The sequence below is a fragment of the Lactuca saligna genome, chromosome 1 (genome assembly GCF_052625555.1).
Source record: "Lactuca saligna cultivar CGN05327 chromosome 1, ASM5262555v1, whole genome shotgun sequence".
Taxonomy (NCBI): Eukaryota; Viridiplantae; Streptophyta; class Magnoliopsida; order Asterales; family Asteraceae; genus Lactuca; species Lactuca saligna.
Window position 1 is genome coordinate 24301988 of NC_136417.1, and position 16574 is coordinate 24318561.

At 39.8% G+C, this 16574-nt stretch overlaps 1 non-coding gene across 1 annotated transcript; it reads left to right on the forward strand.

The window, feature by feature from the left end:
* Window positions 1-14663: 14663 nt before the first annotated feature.
* LOC145027965 (small nucleolar RNA R71) lies at window positions 14664-14770 on the forward strand. Its single transcript, XR_013675725.1, has one exon. It is a non-coding gene; the product is annotated as a small nucleolar RNA R71 (small nucleolar RNA).
* The last annotated feature ends 1804 nt before the right edge of the window (window positions 14771-16574 follow it).

Genomic DNA, 16574 nt, shown 5'->3' on the forward strand with positions numbered 1-16574 from the left:
TATTAGAAATCACAACCAATTTAAAATTTTCAAATCAACCCATTTACTAATAAAAGTATTTACAAAACCATTGATTTTAAAACATTGTCCAAAACAGTCTCCCAAGATCGATAACATAAAAATCAGGATGTTTACAGTCACGCCTTCGCCTTGACATGGTCCTCGGAAGTACCTGAAACCATAACCAAAAACTGTAAGCCAACGCATAGTGAGTTTCCCCCAAAGTACCACCACACAATACACATATCATATATAAACATGAATGTTGGGTCCAATCAGTCATCAGAATGAAATACCCCTAGGTCCATAGCCATCGACCCGGTCTATTGACTCAGTTATTGGATTGGAATACCCCCGGTCTATTGACTCAAGCACAGATTAGTAAAGTCTCAACCCAACACAATATGTCGACATATAACAAATAACAAACAAAACCAACATACAAATAATCATGTAGCCTAAAAACACAGGTAGTCCTACAGATCTACCGGTCTACGCATATCAACAACTATCATGTAATCCTATAGATCTATCTCATACTCAACATATCATAAATCAATGTATAATAGGATATCGATCCAATATGTCGACCTTGGTGCCTTCGACCCTTAAGTATAGTCAGGAGAAATCACCTCAAAATTTGACGAATAGTTAATCAATACTCTGTTTCAAAATACCGGCTTAACCCAAATCCTAAATGTAAAACATTATCTATTAACAATATTTTCCCTAAAATTCCCTTGTTCAAACTTGGTCATCGGTCAGAAGTAAAGTTAACACCTAGCTGAGTCAACTTAGCCAAGCCAACCCAACCGAGTCGCTCAGTCGAGTACGTTGGGCATACTCTTCTGTACGTGGAGCGTACTCGGTGGTTGACTAGCTTACGGGGCATTAACTACGTACGCACAGTGTACCACTTGGTACGCCCAACGTACGTGCCAGTTCATCCCTTTCCCCATTAAGAGCTTAATACTCCAGATCTTCACGTCCAAAATCATATCCAAAACCAAAATGTCCTCAATAGTCATAAATTTCCAATTTTATGACTTTGCATGTCCATTAATGCATTAAGACCTTCCACAGCATGCATAGAGCAAAACTAACCATCAAGAGCATATTTTTATGACTTAAGACCCCTCCTAAGGTTTGAAAGGACGACTTATTGGGTCAAGAACATGCTATGCTCAATAATCACCATATTTAGGACAAAAAGTCTCTTAAAGGAGGAAATGACTAGATCTACAAGATGGAGTGATCAATTTGCAAACTTTATACCTCTTGGAGGTTGCTTACAAGAAGGAAATCTAAGATCCAAGATATTTCCAAGCTCCAATCTCTTCTCACCACTTTCTTTTTCTTCAAGAACACCTCCAAAGCACTTCAATGGTCTCAAAATACACTCTTCTCACTTAGGGTTTTCTTGGGGTTGTTTTTCACATAGGGAGGCTGATGAAGAAATGAGACATGAGGCTATAATGGGGTTTAAATATGGATCGAACCATAAAAATTAGGGTTTGCACATTCTTCACGTATGCCCCGCGTACGAGGTGTATTCCTAGCGTACACAACATATGCTTAGCATACTACACTTGGACCAAATTACCATATTGCCACTATGGGCTATGTTGCAATCCTTTTCAATCCCAAGGGCTAAAATAAAATATTATTCAAACATAGGGATGAAATTGAAATTACCTTGACATCGGGATGTTACAATTCTCTCCCACTAGAACTAGACTTCATCCTTAAAGTCGATCGTCGCGAATAACTCAGGATAATGCTCCCGCATCTCAGCCTTTCGCTCCTAGGTCCACTTAGAGCCTATCTGATGTTGCCACTAAACCTTTACCAAAGGTATCTCCTTGTTGCATAGGACCTTCATCTTTCTCTCCAATATAGCCACCGGCCTCTCAATATAATTCAGACACTCATCTACCTGAATATCATCCAAAGGGACCACTGCCTCACCGTCCAAAACACATTTCTGCAACTGAGAGACATTAAAACTGTTTATGGATTTGACTGAGATCACTCAGCAAATCCAAGTTGTAGGCCGCCCTGCATACCTTAGCAATCACACAGAATGGTCGAATATACCGTGGGACCAATTTCCCCCTTCTTCCTGAAGCGTATCACACCCTTCCAGGGTGAGACCTTCATTAATACCATATCGCCAACCTGAAATTTTAACTCCAATCGGCGCTGGCCAGCATAACTTTTTTTCCGACTATAAGTTGTCTACAGTCTCTGCTTGATCCTAACTTGGATTTCAGAAAAACTATATGCTGAAATGGTCTTGCCTCCCAACTGTCCTGCCTGGCTGATCCTTACTTGATAGATCATGATGTAGACTTTGAGTCAATGATAAATCTAGACTAATAATTAGTCGCTGATGTGTGTAAATTCAACTAGTTTTATCCCTACTTTTTATTAGTAATTTGAGCACACAAAGGCAGTGAACCTGTCTATAAGTGGTATAGATTGATAAGTAAGGTATCGAACTCAGGGAACGGGCAATTAAACTAATAGCTAATTTTGACTAAAACAAATAATAAAAGTAAAGGGTTTTTCTCTAGTTTTGCAAGACTAGAAACTTAAACAAACTAAATTAACTAATTAACTAAAGCAACAACTATTTACCAAATTTAATAAAGATGTTTCTATTTAGGTTCAACCAATTCACTCCTATGGTTATTTAAGTTAAGGTGGATTAATTGCTATTGGTTACCAATGATAATAGTTAGGTTCATATTCATTACTCCTAACCCTTAGACAATTAACTAATTTAAGCGTTGATCAAGTGTTTAAACTAATTAATTCCCTAGATTAATTATTTGGATTAAATAAGATTTGTAATGGTCAATTAAGTTATTAATTCAATTAACCTCTTGTTGATGGTTTCTCAAACAAGCTCACACATTAATCTTCCTATTTTCTTATTAATCTTAGTTTCATACTCATTACTTCCAAGCATACGTTTTAGCATTCACATAGACATATGAGGTTAACAATTAAGTGATGTTCATGCAACCTAATTGCCTTCCAATTAACAGAAAATAGTAGTGATTAATACATAAGGTTCTTTAACAAACTTAATTTAATAAATCACCAATAGACAATTAAACAAGAATTAATAATTAAACCATAGGAGTTCTTTGGTATTCCCCAAAACAGAAACAAAAACGAGTTTAGCTCATAGTTGCAGTAGAAACAAACACAAAAACAAAGTTTATGAAAGCAAACATGTTTAATTCCTAAGTCTAAGTGGTAGAATTAACCTAATTGCTTGAATTCTTCCAACTCTTGAAGCTTAGGGTTCCTTAGCGCCTTCTGAACCTTTTAGTCGCAGCTAATCCTTCAAAAATCGCCAGGAGTTCCATCCCATGGGATAAGGATTCGTCTTTTAAAGATATCCCAAAACATAGGGTACTCGGCGAGTAGCAGAATCAACTCGCCGAGTAGGTCCATACTTATCCGTCTTTAAATTAGCAGTCGTGTTTATCTTCTGGCATATCGTCGTGTACTCGCCGAGTAGGGTCGATCTACTCGCCGAGTAGGTCCTTCTTTCACTCTTTAATCTTCACTTGCTTTCCCTTTTCTCCTTTTTTTTTGCCTCCAAGCATATCTTTTGGACTGAAAACACAATTCAAAGCATTTTAAGTACCTTTTGTCCATATTATTCTCATAATTAACCAAAAATAACTAAGAATATATGTTAAATAATTAACTAATTATGCACATATCAAAATACCCCACACTTGACTTTTGCTTGCCCCCAAGCAAAACTAAATTTTAAACACACTAAAATCACATTAATAACTCCAATCAAACCCAACCATTATGCCAAGACCGCAACGCATGCATTTGTGTCTAAAATTCCTAAAAACCCCCCATACTTCAAATACTCACAATCCTCATAAACATTCGCCCACTCACCCCGAACTATCCTCATTTTATGCAACCCTCCGAATCCATCCTCAGAAAATATCTTTACCCTCAAGGTATTTTTAATTGAGCAACCCAAGCATACATAATCTAGAATTACAACTTTTCGATACCACTATGGAATTCTTTGAATTCTTCACTTTCTTGATAATTTGATCTTGGATATCTTTGAATTCACCAACTTGTATTGACTTTTGGTATCTTCAACTCTTTGGATTTCTTGGAATTTTGATCTTCAGATCTTCACTTCATTTGCTCCAAAATTCCCATAACTTTTCTAGCAATTCTTTTTTTTTTCTTTTTTTTTTTCATGTATTTCTCAAAAAAAAAATTCACTCAAATCCCTACATGCTTAAGCAGGGGAGCTCAATCTCAACCTTTATTGGCTAACAATAAAAACTTTCCTGGATACATTTCAGGTTTAGGCTGCTAAACATATTGCATCCCTCAGGCTGAGCAAGGTCGTGTTTTTGTCTCATGATTTCACTGAAATAAGGAAGCCACAAATGCACTAGAACGTATATAGGCTCAACTAAACATTTGGGTTCTCATGCAATTATTAACACAATTCTAATATGGAATCCTAATTTTTACCAAAATTTTCTAATTTAAGACCTAAGCATTTTTAATATTCAACAAATTTAAAAATTAGCCTAAATTAAGATTCTAAGTGTTCTAAGATGTGACTAACCCCCTACCCCACACTTATTTTATGCAATGCCCTCATTGCATATTATAACAACTAGAAGAAAATGCAAATAGAGAGAAAGTTGGAACAAACTCCCCTGGGGTAGCAGTCGCTAGGTTGACACTCTTCTCTTCAACTCCTTCTTCTAGTGACTTTAACCATGGGAACAGCTCATCCATGGCACGGGTGTCATACGTCTCGTGTGGTTGATAGCTCGAAAACTCCAAGGAAAAAAAAATTGTTGCACAATCCTCAGTAGTAATGCATAAAGAATGTATGAATGGCGCATATAAAAGTAGCCAGAACAAATCAGAAACTCCTCCTGCAGTAGGCTACTCGGCGAGTAGGCGATTAAACTCGGCGAGTAGAAATCGTTGGGGAAAGTAGTTCGTGCAGAAGCAGATGTACTCGCCGAGTAGTATTAGTGCACTCGGCGAGTAGAGCGTATAGTTCCAGAATTTTTTTTTTTGTTTTTGACCGCTGTCTCTCTTGACTCTAGTGTTGGCACGTAATATAAATGTACTCTCCGGTAAACTTCCTAAACAGCAACACTTTAATAAACTCTCGATTCGTACGGACTCGATCCTAGGAACAAGACTCCATAAGCACTCATAAAGATTCTTATTCCTCTCTTGACCATTCCTAAATAGCATGCTTCCTAGCTTCAATACCTGAAAAGAAAACTAAAAGTAACACTAATATTCAAACCACATAGCCAAGTTCAACATGTCCACAATTGTCTTAAAACAAACATCATAAACAAAACAAAAGCAAATAAAATCTTCATTCCTCCTCTTCCATCCCGGCTCCTCCAGCTCCACTACCTCCTTCTCCACCCCTTCTTCGCATCCTTTCGTCCCAATTCATAATGTAAGGATAGCCGAGTCCCGGTCGCGGGGCAATATGCATTTGTTGGAAAAGATAGTCGAAGGATTGATTGGTGTAATTAACTCCTCCTCCTATATCATCCAAGTATCGTCGATACTCCACTTGATTCCACCCCTCGTTATCCTCCACCGGAATCACCGGTGGGTCTTCTCGTACCCGCTCGTTTCTCGGCCTAACCCGCCTTCCCGGCTCCTCGGGGACCGCCGGCTCGTCCTCATTCGGGATAGTAAAAGAATCACCAAATTTTTCCACTATCCGAGCCCTCCTATAGAGTGTTGTGTTGAACGGAGGAGGGTGGATAATCGTTAGCATTTGAGCTTGCGGCAATTCCAAGATCCCAAATGATCTTGCAAGCCGAGTAACGAACATGCCCCCATTGATCTTCGAGTTCACTTTCTCCTTAACCGCTCCCTCCGCAAGAAATTTAGCAATGCAATATGGAAGGTTGCAGAAGACATCGGGAGTGATAATACTCCACAAGTAAAAGATATCAAGGGTGGGCACTTTATCCCCATCCTTCCGCATATTGATCGTGCTTGCAATGAATCGGTGAATGAGTCGATGGATTGGAGAACGGATATGACCTTCTTGAGCAGTAGAAGGTATGTAGACCCGGTTAGCAATTGTATTCCACCCTGTCGACGCCACCACCCCCTCGGGAAGTTCTTTGTGGGTATTCTCCAAGAAGGCTTCAAAGTATTCCGTTATCGACATGTCTTGATCGTAGATGCCCAACCGCCAAGCGAACTCAACCATGCTGCATTGTCGCAGCTCTCCTCCCAAAGAAAACGAGATCGTGTTTGGATTGTAATACTCACTACCACCTGGGAATGAAATGGTAGCAAAGAATTCCCAACACAACTCCGCGTAGACTGGCTCTTGGATTTTAAACAATTGCAACCAACCATCACAAGTGATGTTGGCATAACCCAAGTTACAATCTTTCACCAAGTATGGAGTAAGTTCCTCTTCCAAGCTGACATTGCCCATCCATCCCCAATCCACTGCAGTGGGCAAGTGAATTTCTTTCTGTCGCAGCGCTTCCAACCTGTTTAGGGCTCGAGTTTTGGAGGATTTGGAGGTGATTTGTTGAAAGGCTAACCATGGCATATCACCATGGCCTCCTCCACGTGATGACTGTCCCTTCCTTGCCATGCAATCTGCATAAACATTCCAAAAACACAGCAACAAACAACACCCCATAATTAAAAACAGGAAAAAATTTCATCTTTTTGGGACCTACTCGCCGAGTACACTAACATACTCGCCGAGTAGTATGAACATTCGGACAGATCGAAATCGGATCTGTGTAATCTGTGTAATAGTCCAATTTGTTCATAGGGGTTTGTTGTAATTGTGTATCTAACCATAGATCTTGAAGAAATTACTCCAAATAACCTCTAATTCATGAGTAAATCAAAGCCCTAAAAATTGGGGAAAACTCCCCAAATCCGAAATCATACCAAATATGGGGAGATATGTGATAAAGATTGGACCTTTCATAAAATTAAAGGGTAAAGATGTTACCTTGTTGCTTGAATGAAGAGAAAGAGGAAGAAAATTGAATAAATCTTGAAGAACCCTTTAGATGCGGCTGAGAGGATATGCTCGGCGAGTGTGGAGATGAAATGTTGAATAATAGTAATTTTTACTGGTTTTAATTTACTGGGTTTGAAACGGCTACTCGCCGAGTAGATACGCGTGTTATCGACAATTAGCTGTAAGTGAACATTTACTCGCCGAGTATAGTCGATATACTCACCGAGTAGATGTCTCAAGTTGAAAAAAAAAAAATTAAATTTTGCCAATTCTACTATATGAATTCTTTTGTTTAGCCTTTCCACCCCACACTTTCAGTAGAGCTTGTCCTCAAGCACTTAGAGAAGTAGAATAAAAGAAGAATGAAAAAAACAATATGAAAAATAAAGAAAAAGAAAGAAAATGCAAACGTGAAACTCGGGTTGCCTCCCGAGAAGCGCTTCTTTTGATGGAGTCATTAGCTAGACTCCGCCCCTTCTACGTGTTTGCGATTCCGCACAGCAGCAGCTCCTCCAATCCTTCATTTCGGGGGACTCCTTCTTCATATTCTTCACTCTATGGCCATTGACTTTAAATGGTGTGCCATCTCTTGAGATCAATTCTATAGCCCCGTGAGGAAACACCGTCTTGACCAAAAAGGGACCATCCCACCTTGATTTGAGTTTGCCCGAGAAAAGTTTTAATCGGGAATTGAAAAGTAGTACTTTTTGGCCTTCATGGATGTCTTTGCTTTTGATTCTTTGGTCATGCCATCTCTTGGTCTTTTCTTTATAGAGCCACGAACTAGAATAAGCCTCATTTTGGAGTTCTTCAAGGGCATTCATTTGCATTAGACGGTTGGTCTTCAATTCTTCCATGTCAAAATTGCACCTCTTTAACGCCCAATATGCCTTGTGCTCGATTTCAACCGGTAAATGGCATTGCTTTCCATAAACTAACCGATATGGTGTAGTACCAATAGGTGTTTTGAAAGCGGTACGAAATGCCCATAGCGCGTCATCCAATTTATCCGACCATTCCTTGCGGTTACTTCCCACCGACTTCTCTAAGATAAGCTTCAAGGCTCGATTGGTCACTTCCGTTTGTCCAATCGTTTGCGGGTGGTATGATGTGGAGAACTTATGGGTCACCCCATATTTCTTGAGCACCTTGTCCAATTGATCATTGGCAAAGTGGGTGCCACGGTCACTAATTAGGGCCTTCGGAACACCAAACCGGGAGAATAGTTTTTTTAAGAATCGTACCACTACCCGTCCGTCATTTGTAGGTAAAGCCTGCGCCTCCGCCCATTTCGAAACATAATCTACCGCCACTAGGATGTACTTGTTTCCTTTGGATGTGGGAAATGGTCCCATGAAGTCAATGCCCCACACGTCGAATACCTCACACACTTGAATGCTATGTTGTGGCATTTCATTACGGGATGAAATGTTTCCCACCCTTTGACAAGCATCGCATTCTTTGACATATTGGGCTGCATCTTTGAAGATCGTAGGCCAATAGAACCCAATGTCAAAGATCTTCTTCGCGGTATAGTGTGCTCCATGATGTCCTCCCGTGGGCCCGCTATGACAATGTTCTAGTATTCGTCGACTCTCCTTTCCGAACACACATCTTCGTATAATTCCATCCGCACAGCTTCGAAAGAGGTATGGATCGTCCCAAAAGTAATATTTGATCTCCGCAAAGAATTTCTTCTTTTGCTGACTACTATAATCCTTTGGGACGTAATTGGTAGCTAAATAGTTAGCTATGTCTGCGAACCATGGCTCCTCTCCCACGGACACCATAATGTATTCATCCGGAAAGTCGTCTCCATCCTTATCTTCTTGCAATGCCGGGTTCTCAAGCCTAGATAAATGATCGGCCGCTACGTTCTCCATTCCTTTCTTATCTCGTATCTCTATATCGAATTCTTGAAGAAGCAGCACCCATCGTATTAGTCTTGGCTTGGCATCCTGTTTGGAAAACAAATACTTGATAGCCGAGTGGTCAGTAAAAACAGTGGTTTTAGATAAAACCAAGTAAGGGCGAAACTTGTCAAAAGCGTAAACTACGGCTAACAGTTCTTTTTCAGTAGTAGTATAATTCTCTTGGGCAGGATTTAAGGTCTTGCTTGCATAATAGATGGGTTGAAAGTGCTTATCAACCCTTTGTCCAAGGACCGCTCCGAGTGCATAGTCACTAGCATCACACATGATCTCGAAGGGTAAGTTCCAATTTTGTGCTATAATGATCGGGGCATTAGTTAATTTTTCCTTTAGAAAGTCAAATGCCTCTAAACACTCTTTAGTAAAATTAAAGGGTGCATCTTTTAGTAATAATTGTGTTAGAGGTTTCGTGATTTTGGAAAAATCTTTAATAAAACGCCGGTAAAAACCTGCGTGTCCCAAAAAACTTCTAATGCCCTTCACATTAGTTGGTGGGGGTAATTTGGTAATGGTGTCTATCTTTGCTCGATCCACCTCAATTCCTTTTTTAGAGACTTTATGTCCCAAAACTATACCCTCCTTGACCATGAAGTGACACTTTTCCCAATTTAGGACCAAGTCGGTTTTCTCACATCTAGCAAGCATCGAGTCAAGATTTGTGAGGCAGTCATTAAAAGAAGATCCGAATACAGAAAAGTCATCCATAAAGACCTCCATAAATTTTTCCACCATATCATGGAATATGGCGGTCATTGTAACGCCCGTAGATCCGGGCTAGTCAATTTAGAGGCAATATGGGTCGAAAACGAATTTTAGGCAAAAGATTATTTAGAATAAATAATTTTAACCAAGTTATAGTATATATCACAAGGTTTCCGTACATATAAAGAACGCCAAAATATGAGTTATAACGAAGAAGTTATGGCCCGTCGAAGTTTTACGGCAAAACCGGCACGGCACCGGGAAGCGTAAAAAGTGAATTTACGATAGAGCGAGATTTAGCCTTAGCGCTCTAAACGAAAGTCGTACAATATGTTAAACTAAGAACATCGATAAAAAGAACGCCCAAATCTGACTTCGTATTAGGAAGTTATGATTTTTTCTAAGATTTAGCATAGCAGTGCACAGCCCGAAATCTGAATTTTAGATCGGTCGATTTTTAGCCGACGGGATCTAAATGAATGTTGTAGCACTCGTAAATACCAACACGTAGATATAAAGAACGTCGATAATAGAGCTCGTATGCGAAAGATATGGACGAAGCTTAGTCCCTACTTTTCGAGCGCGGCGAATTCGATACAGTTTTGTAAATCCGAGATAGAATGAGAATTAGCCAACGAGGTCTAAATGAGAGTTGAAGATCTCATTAATAGGAACTCAACGGTAAAAAGACAGACAAAAACGGAACTCGTATGCGAAAGTTATGGACGAAGCTTAGTCCCTACTTTTCGAGCGCGGCGAATTCGATACAGTTTTGTAAATCCGAGATAGAATGAGAATTAGCTAACGAGGTCTAAACGAAAGTTGAAGATCTCATTAATAGGATCTCAACGGTAAAAAGACAGAAAAAAACGGAGCTCGTATGCAAAAGTTACGGACGAAGCTTAGAGGCTACTTTACTATAAAACTCCTATAAATACAAGGGTGAACTCCTCATATTTTCTTCACACCATAAGCCTCTCTTTCTCTCTCTAACTTCTCTCTAGCCTCCCTAAACCCCTCCCAAGTCTACGGAACCTCCCTAGCACGAGTAGAAAGCCCCGGAGCGCCCGACGGCTCCGAGAAGAAAAGCTTTCGGCTTGGAAACGCTGCTCTAGCGAAGCCCGGTTTTTAATAAAAACTCGTTGTAAGTGAGCTATGCTTATACTATATTTAATATAGATTTTATTTAATCATAGTAACATTATTAGGACCTTAAAATAATTATTTGGGCTATTATTATGAGTTATATTGAGTGCTATTTAACGCTTATATAATAGTAATAATAGCTAGACTATTAATTAGTCGTGGTTAACGTTAAAAACTAAACTCTAGTGGTATTGATACTAGGTTTTGTCGAGGAAAATTGTTTTGAGATAACGAAGTGCTGTCTGAGTTCGGAATCACCACCTAATCAGGTGAGTGCATAGTCCCTTTCATCTTACACATAGATATGAAGTATTTTATATAAACTACGTGCTATGTGTGTATATTATCTGAATACTTGCTGTCTATGCTGGATGAACGTTTTATACATGTTTTAAAGGATTTAAACTGTATACGTATTTTATATATACGAATATGTTGGGTATGATGATGGGTAGATAAATGATGAGAGATAGAAGATGATGTGAGTATACATTGGCAGCTATAGACTTAGTGCCTATGGGACAAACACCGGTAGCTATGGACTTAGTACCTGTTAGACGTTGGTAGCTATGGATTTAGTACCTGTTGAACATTGGTAGCTATGGACTTAGTACCTATTAGATAAAGACTGGTAGCTATGGATTTAGTACCCGATGGATAGACTATAACAGCTATGGAATTAGTGTTTTATGAACGAACATTGGCAGCTATGGATTTAGTGCCAGTCCTAGAACCCTGGAAGTAAGGGACTTCGGAATAAACGAATGAAGGATAGATGACTCTTAGGATAAATCCTTAAAGAGTAAAGAAGATAATGGGGATGGTAATTGGGTTGATTGTTTGATTAAACATAATAATTATATTATTGTGGGTTGAAAACCCTATGTACTCACCAGGTTTCCCAACCTGACCCACTCAGTTTATGTATACCACAGGTGACGAAATGAAGTGACATTACACTGAGAGATTTAAAGAGGTGTAGATCACTAGTGTAAATAAATGTAAGTTCTGTTTATGCTTATGTTTCTGTATTAACGATGACATCCCAAACGTTTTAAGATGAATAAAAATACGTTTCTTCGAAAATGTTTTAATAACGTATTTATCGTGTTTTTCTGGGAACAAATTCCGCAACCTTTTTATAAAATGAAGTACTCTGATTTTTATAAAGCATAAACAAAATCGGTCTTTTCTGGCCGTGATTTTGGGGATGTCACAGTCATGCACCTTTGAAATGTCGCAGGTGCATTGCATAGTCCAAATGGCATGCGTCTATAGGCGAAGGTTCCACTGGGGCATGTAAAGGTGGTCTTTTCTTGGTCCATTGGGTCTATGGGTATTTGGAAATACCCTGAAAACCCGTCTAAGAAGCAATAGTAGCTATGGCCCGATAGTCTCTCTAACATTTGATCTATGAAAGGAAGGGGAAAATGGTCTTTGCGAGTGGCATCGTTTAGCTTGCGATAATCGATGCACACTCGCCAACCGGTTACCGTTCGCGTTGGAATTAACTCGTTCTTTTCGTTGGTAATGACCGTCATTCCTCCTTTCTTGGGCACCACTTGGACCGGACTCACCCATGGACTATCGGAGATGGAGTAGATGATTCCTGCATCCAAAAGCTTGACCACCTCCTTCTTGACGACTTCTTGCATGTTCGGGTTTAATCTTCTTTGATGTTGCACCACCGGCCTTGCTCCTTCTTCTAAGTTGATTTTGTGAGAGCAGTAGGATGGGCTTATTCCCTTGATGTCGAAGATGCTCCATGCGATGGCTCTTTTCCTTTTCTTCAACACGCGTACAAGCTCCTCCTTTTCCGTCTTGGATAGATCCGAGGCTATAATCACCGGCTTCTGATTTCCTTCTTCCAGAAAGGCATACTCCAGATGGTCAGGTAGTGTTTTGAGCTCCAATTTGTTGTGCATAGTGACGGACTCGCCGAGTGTAGGTTTGGTACTCGGCGAGTTGGTGGCGGCATTCACGACTGCTGGCTTTTCTTCAGATGTACTCGGCGAGTAGATCGGGTCTACTCGGCGAGTAGGGCTTTCAGCTTGGTTCTTTATTTCTTCATACTCCGCTTCTTCCAACAGTCTTTCAATCTCTAATAAGTCCTTTTCTGGATCGAATACTTCTTCCAAAGCTGCAAACTTGCTGGAATCTTCAGGTATGTCTTATTCTAATAATTCGTCAAGCATGTCGATTGAGAACGCCGTGTCGTCACTAATCCTTGAGTACTTCATGGCTTGGTCTACCCCGAATGTCATTGAATCGTCCCCAACTCGCAATGTGAGCTTAGAATCTCTCATATCTACGATGGCGCTAGCGGTGTTGAGGAAGGGTCTTCCAAGGATGATTGGCACTTGCGGATCCGCCTCCATGTCGAGAATGATGAAATCAGCCGGGAAGACAAATTTGTCTACTTTCACTAGCAAATCTTCACATATGCCTCTTGGGAAAGTAACAGTCTTGTTTGCCAAATGGATTGCCATCCGAATTGGCCTTGGCTCCGGAAGGTCCAGCTTCTTGAAGAACGAGTATGGCATAAGGTTCACACTTGCTCCAGAATCAGCTAAGGCATGAATTGCAGCCAAGTTGCCAAATTGGCAAGGCAAAGTTAAGCTCCCCGGGTCACCCTTCTTCTTTGGTAATTTGTTTAGCATAGCGGCGGAGCAATTCTCATTAAGTACTACTTTCTGCACTTCCTCCATCTTTCTTCTGTTAGTCAGGAGTTCCTTAAGGAACTTTGCATACTTGGGCATTTGCATGACGACTTCAATGAAAGGAATGTTTATTTGAAGAGTTTTAATATGATCAAGAAACTTCTGATATTCCTCTTCCTGCTTCTCCTTCTGGACTCGGGCTGGGTATGGCATTGGAGGCTGGTATGGTTTCAAGGGTGGCTGTTCTTTTGTTTTTGCAGATGTACTCGCCGAGTCCATCGGTCCTACTCGGCGAGTAGGGCTCTCAGATTGTGAATGTTGGTTTTCGACTTGTACTTCCGTTCCTTCCTTCAGTGAGTCCTTGTTCGCTTCAGTTCGAATGGGGGTCAGGGGAGTAATAATCTTCCCACTTCTTGTGGTAACAATATTTACTTGCGCGCCTCGTGGGTTGTTCTCGGTTTTGCTAGGAAGCTCACCCGGTGACCTTTGGTTTAGTTGTTGAGCAAGTTGCCCAAGCTGTGTTTCTATGTTGTGGATGGATGCTTGCTGGTTCCTGAGCATTGTTCTTGTTTCTTGGATAGCAGCATCGTGGTCACTATGTCTTTTCTCGGAAGCAGCCACAAATTTAGTTAGCATTTCTTCCAAGCTTGGCTTCTTCTCTTGCACCGGCTCCTCCTTTTGGTAAAAGCCTCTCCCTTTTTGTCTGTACTTCTCCTCCTTGGCCTTCTTGTACTCTTCGTAAGGCAGCCACTCCTTCTTTTGTTTGCGCCAGTCCTCATCATACCGGTCACTGCTCGAATAGCATACTTGTGCCTTTTTGTTGCCGTTCTCATCCAAATCGCAATCTCTAGTGAGGTGAGGTCCATTGCAATTTTCGCAACCCACCCGTATGGCATGGATAGTTTGATCCATTTTGTCCATTCTCCTATCCATGGTTTTTAACATGGCCATGACCGCGGATAAATCTTCAGTAGCAGCGTATGCAGCTCCCCTCGTGACATCATTCCTAGGGTTGTGGTATTCTCTAGAGTGTTTAGAGAATTCTTCAATTAATTCTTTGATCACCGGGGTGGCTTCTTTGTAAGTGGGCCTTGTGAGTCTAGCAGCTGCCGGGTCGTGACATTGACTCCATCATAAAAGATGGAAACTTCTTGTTGGCTATTTAGATCATGGTGTTGGCAATTTCGTAGCAGACTTTTATACCTCTCCCATGCTTCATATAACGACTCTCCAGCTTGTTGTTCAAAGTTTGCAATGGCCTTCTTGAGTTTGGCTATCTTGGATGGTGGACAAAAGTGATCAATAAATTCTTCCTTCATTCTGGCCCAAGTAGTGACTGACCCGGGAGGAAGTGATTTGAGCCAGTCTTTAGCAGCACCCTTGAAGGTTACCGGAAGCATCCGAAGTAGTTGAGTTTCGCGGGTTACATTTGGAATGTTGAAGTAATCAGCAACATCATTTACTTCATCCAAATGTTTGTAGGCATCTTCATGATCTTTCCCATAGAAAGGTATTTCCTTGAGTGAAGCTAGGATATGACCTTTTAGCTCGAAGGTGGCAGTTGCGGGAATTGCAGGTTGCACAAGTCCAGGGCCATGGTCGTCGCGCATCCTCTTCTTCCATTCTCCCATGGGAATTTCATCAATGTTAGCCATAGTGAATGCTAACTCTTCCTCCGATTTGGTTTCTTGTTCGTACGTTGCCTCGTCTTCTTCCTCTGTTTCGTATCTAGTATCTTCTTGAATTGGCTCCTCAATTATCAAGGAAGCGCTTGAAGCTCTTGATTTGCTGCTTTTCTTTTTCCCAAAAACAGTCTTCAAGTTGGACAATGGTGTTTCTTTTCAATTCGGATTCGGGGTCTTCAAACGGGGGTACCAGTGGTGTGTTTGCTCCTATGGTCATGAAAGTCCTGAAATTGATCAAATAAAAACGTAAAAAGAACAAAAAGGTTGTAAACAAATAAAAAAAAATTTCTAACTAAACTGTTACTCACCGAGTAGGTGCGAGTGCACTCGGCGAGTATCAGTGATATTTCAAAAAAAATCTAAGTTTTTAACCTAACTAAAACAGATACTAAAACCTAATTACTAGTTACTAAATTGCAATAAATGAACTTTATGCAAGTAAACTCACACAAAGGATCGAAAAAATTAGGAATTAGCTTAATTATTTAGAACCGTTCCCCAGCAACGGCGCCAAAAACTTGATGTGTGTAAATTCAACTAGTTTTATCCCTACTTTTTATTAGTAATTTGAGCACACAAAGGCAGTGAACCTGTCTATAAGTGGTATAGATTGATAAGTAAGGTATCGAACTCAGGGAACGGGCAATTAAACTAATAGCTAATTTTGACTAAAACAAATAATAAAAGTAAAGGGTTTTTCTCTAGTTTTGCAAGACTAGAAACTTAAACAAACTAAATTAACTAATTAACTAAAGCAACAACTATTTACCAAATTTAATAAAGATGTTTCTATTTAGGTTCAACCAATTCACTCCTATGGTTATTTAAGTTAAGGTGGATTAATTGCTATTGGTTACCAATGATAATAGTTAGGTTCATATTCATTACTCCTAACCCTTAGACAATTAACTAATTTAAGCGTTGATCAAGTGTTTAAACTAATTAATTCCCTAGATTAATTATTTGGATTAAATAAGATTTGTAATGGTCAATTAAGTTATTAATTCAATTAACCTCTTGTTGATGGTTTCTCAAACAAGCTCACACATTAATCTTCCTATTTTCTTATTAATCTTAGTTTCATACTCATTACTTCCAAGCATACGTTTTAGCATTCACATAGACATATGAGGTTAACAATTAAGTGATGTTCATGCAACCTAATTGCCTTCCAATTAACAGAAAATAGTAGTGATTAATACATAAGGTTCTTTAACAAACTTAATTTAATAAATCACCAATAGACAATTAAACAAGAATTAATAATTAAACCATAGGAGTTCTTTGGTATTCCCCAAACAGAAACAAAAACGACTTTAGCTCATAGTTGCAGTAGAAACAAACACAAAAACAAAGTTTATGAAAGCAAACATGTTTAATTCCTAAGTCT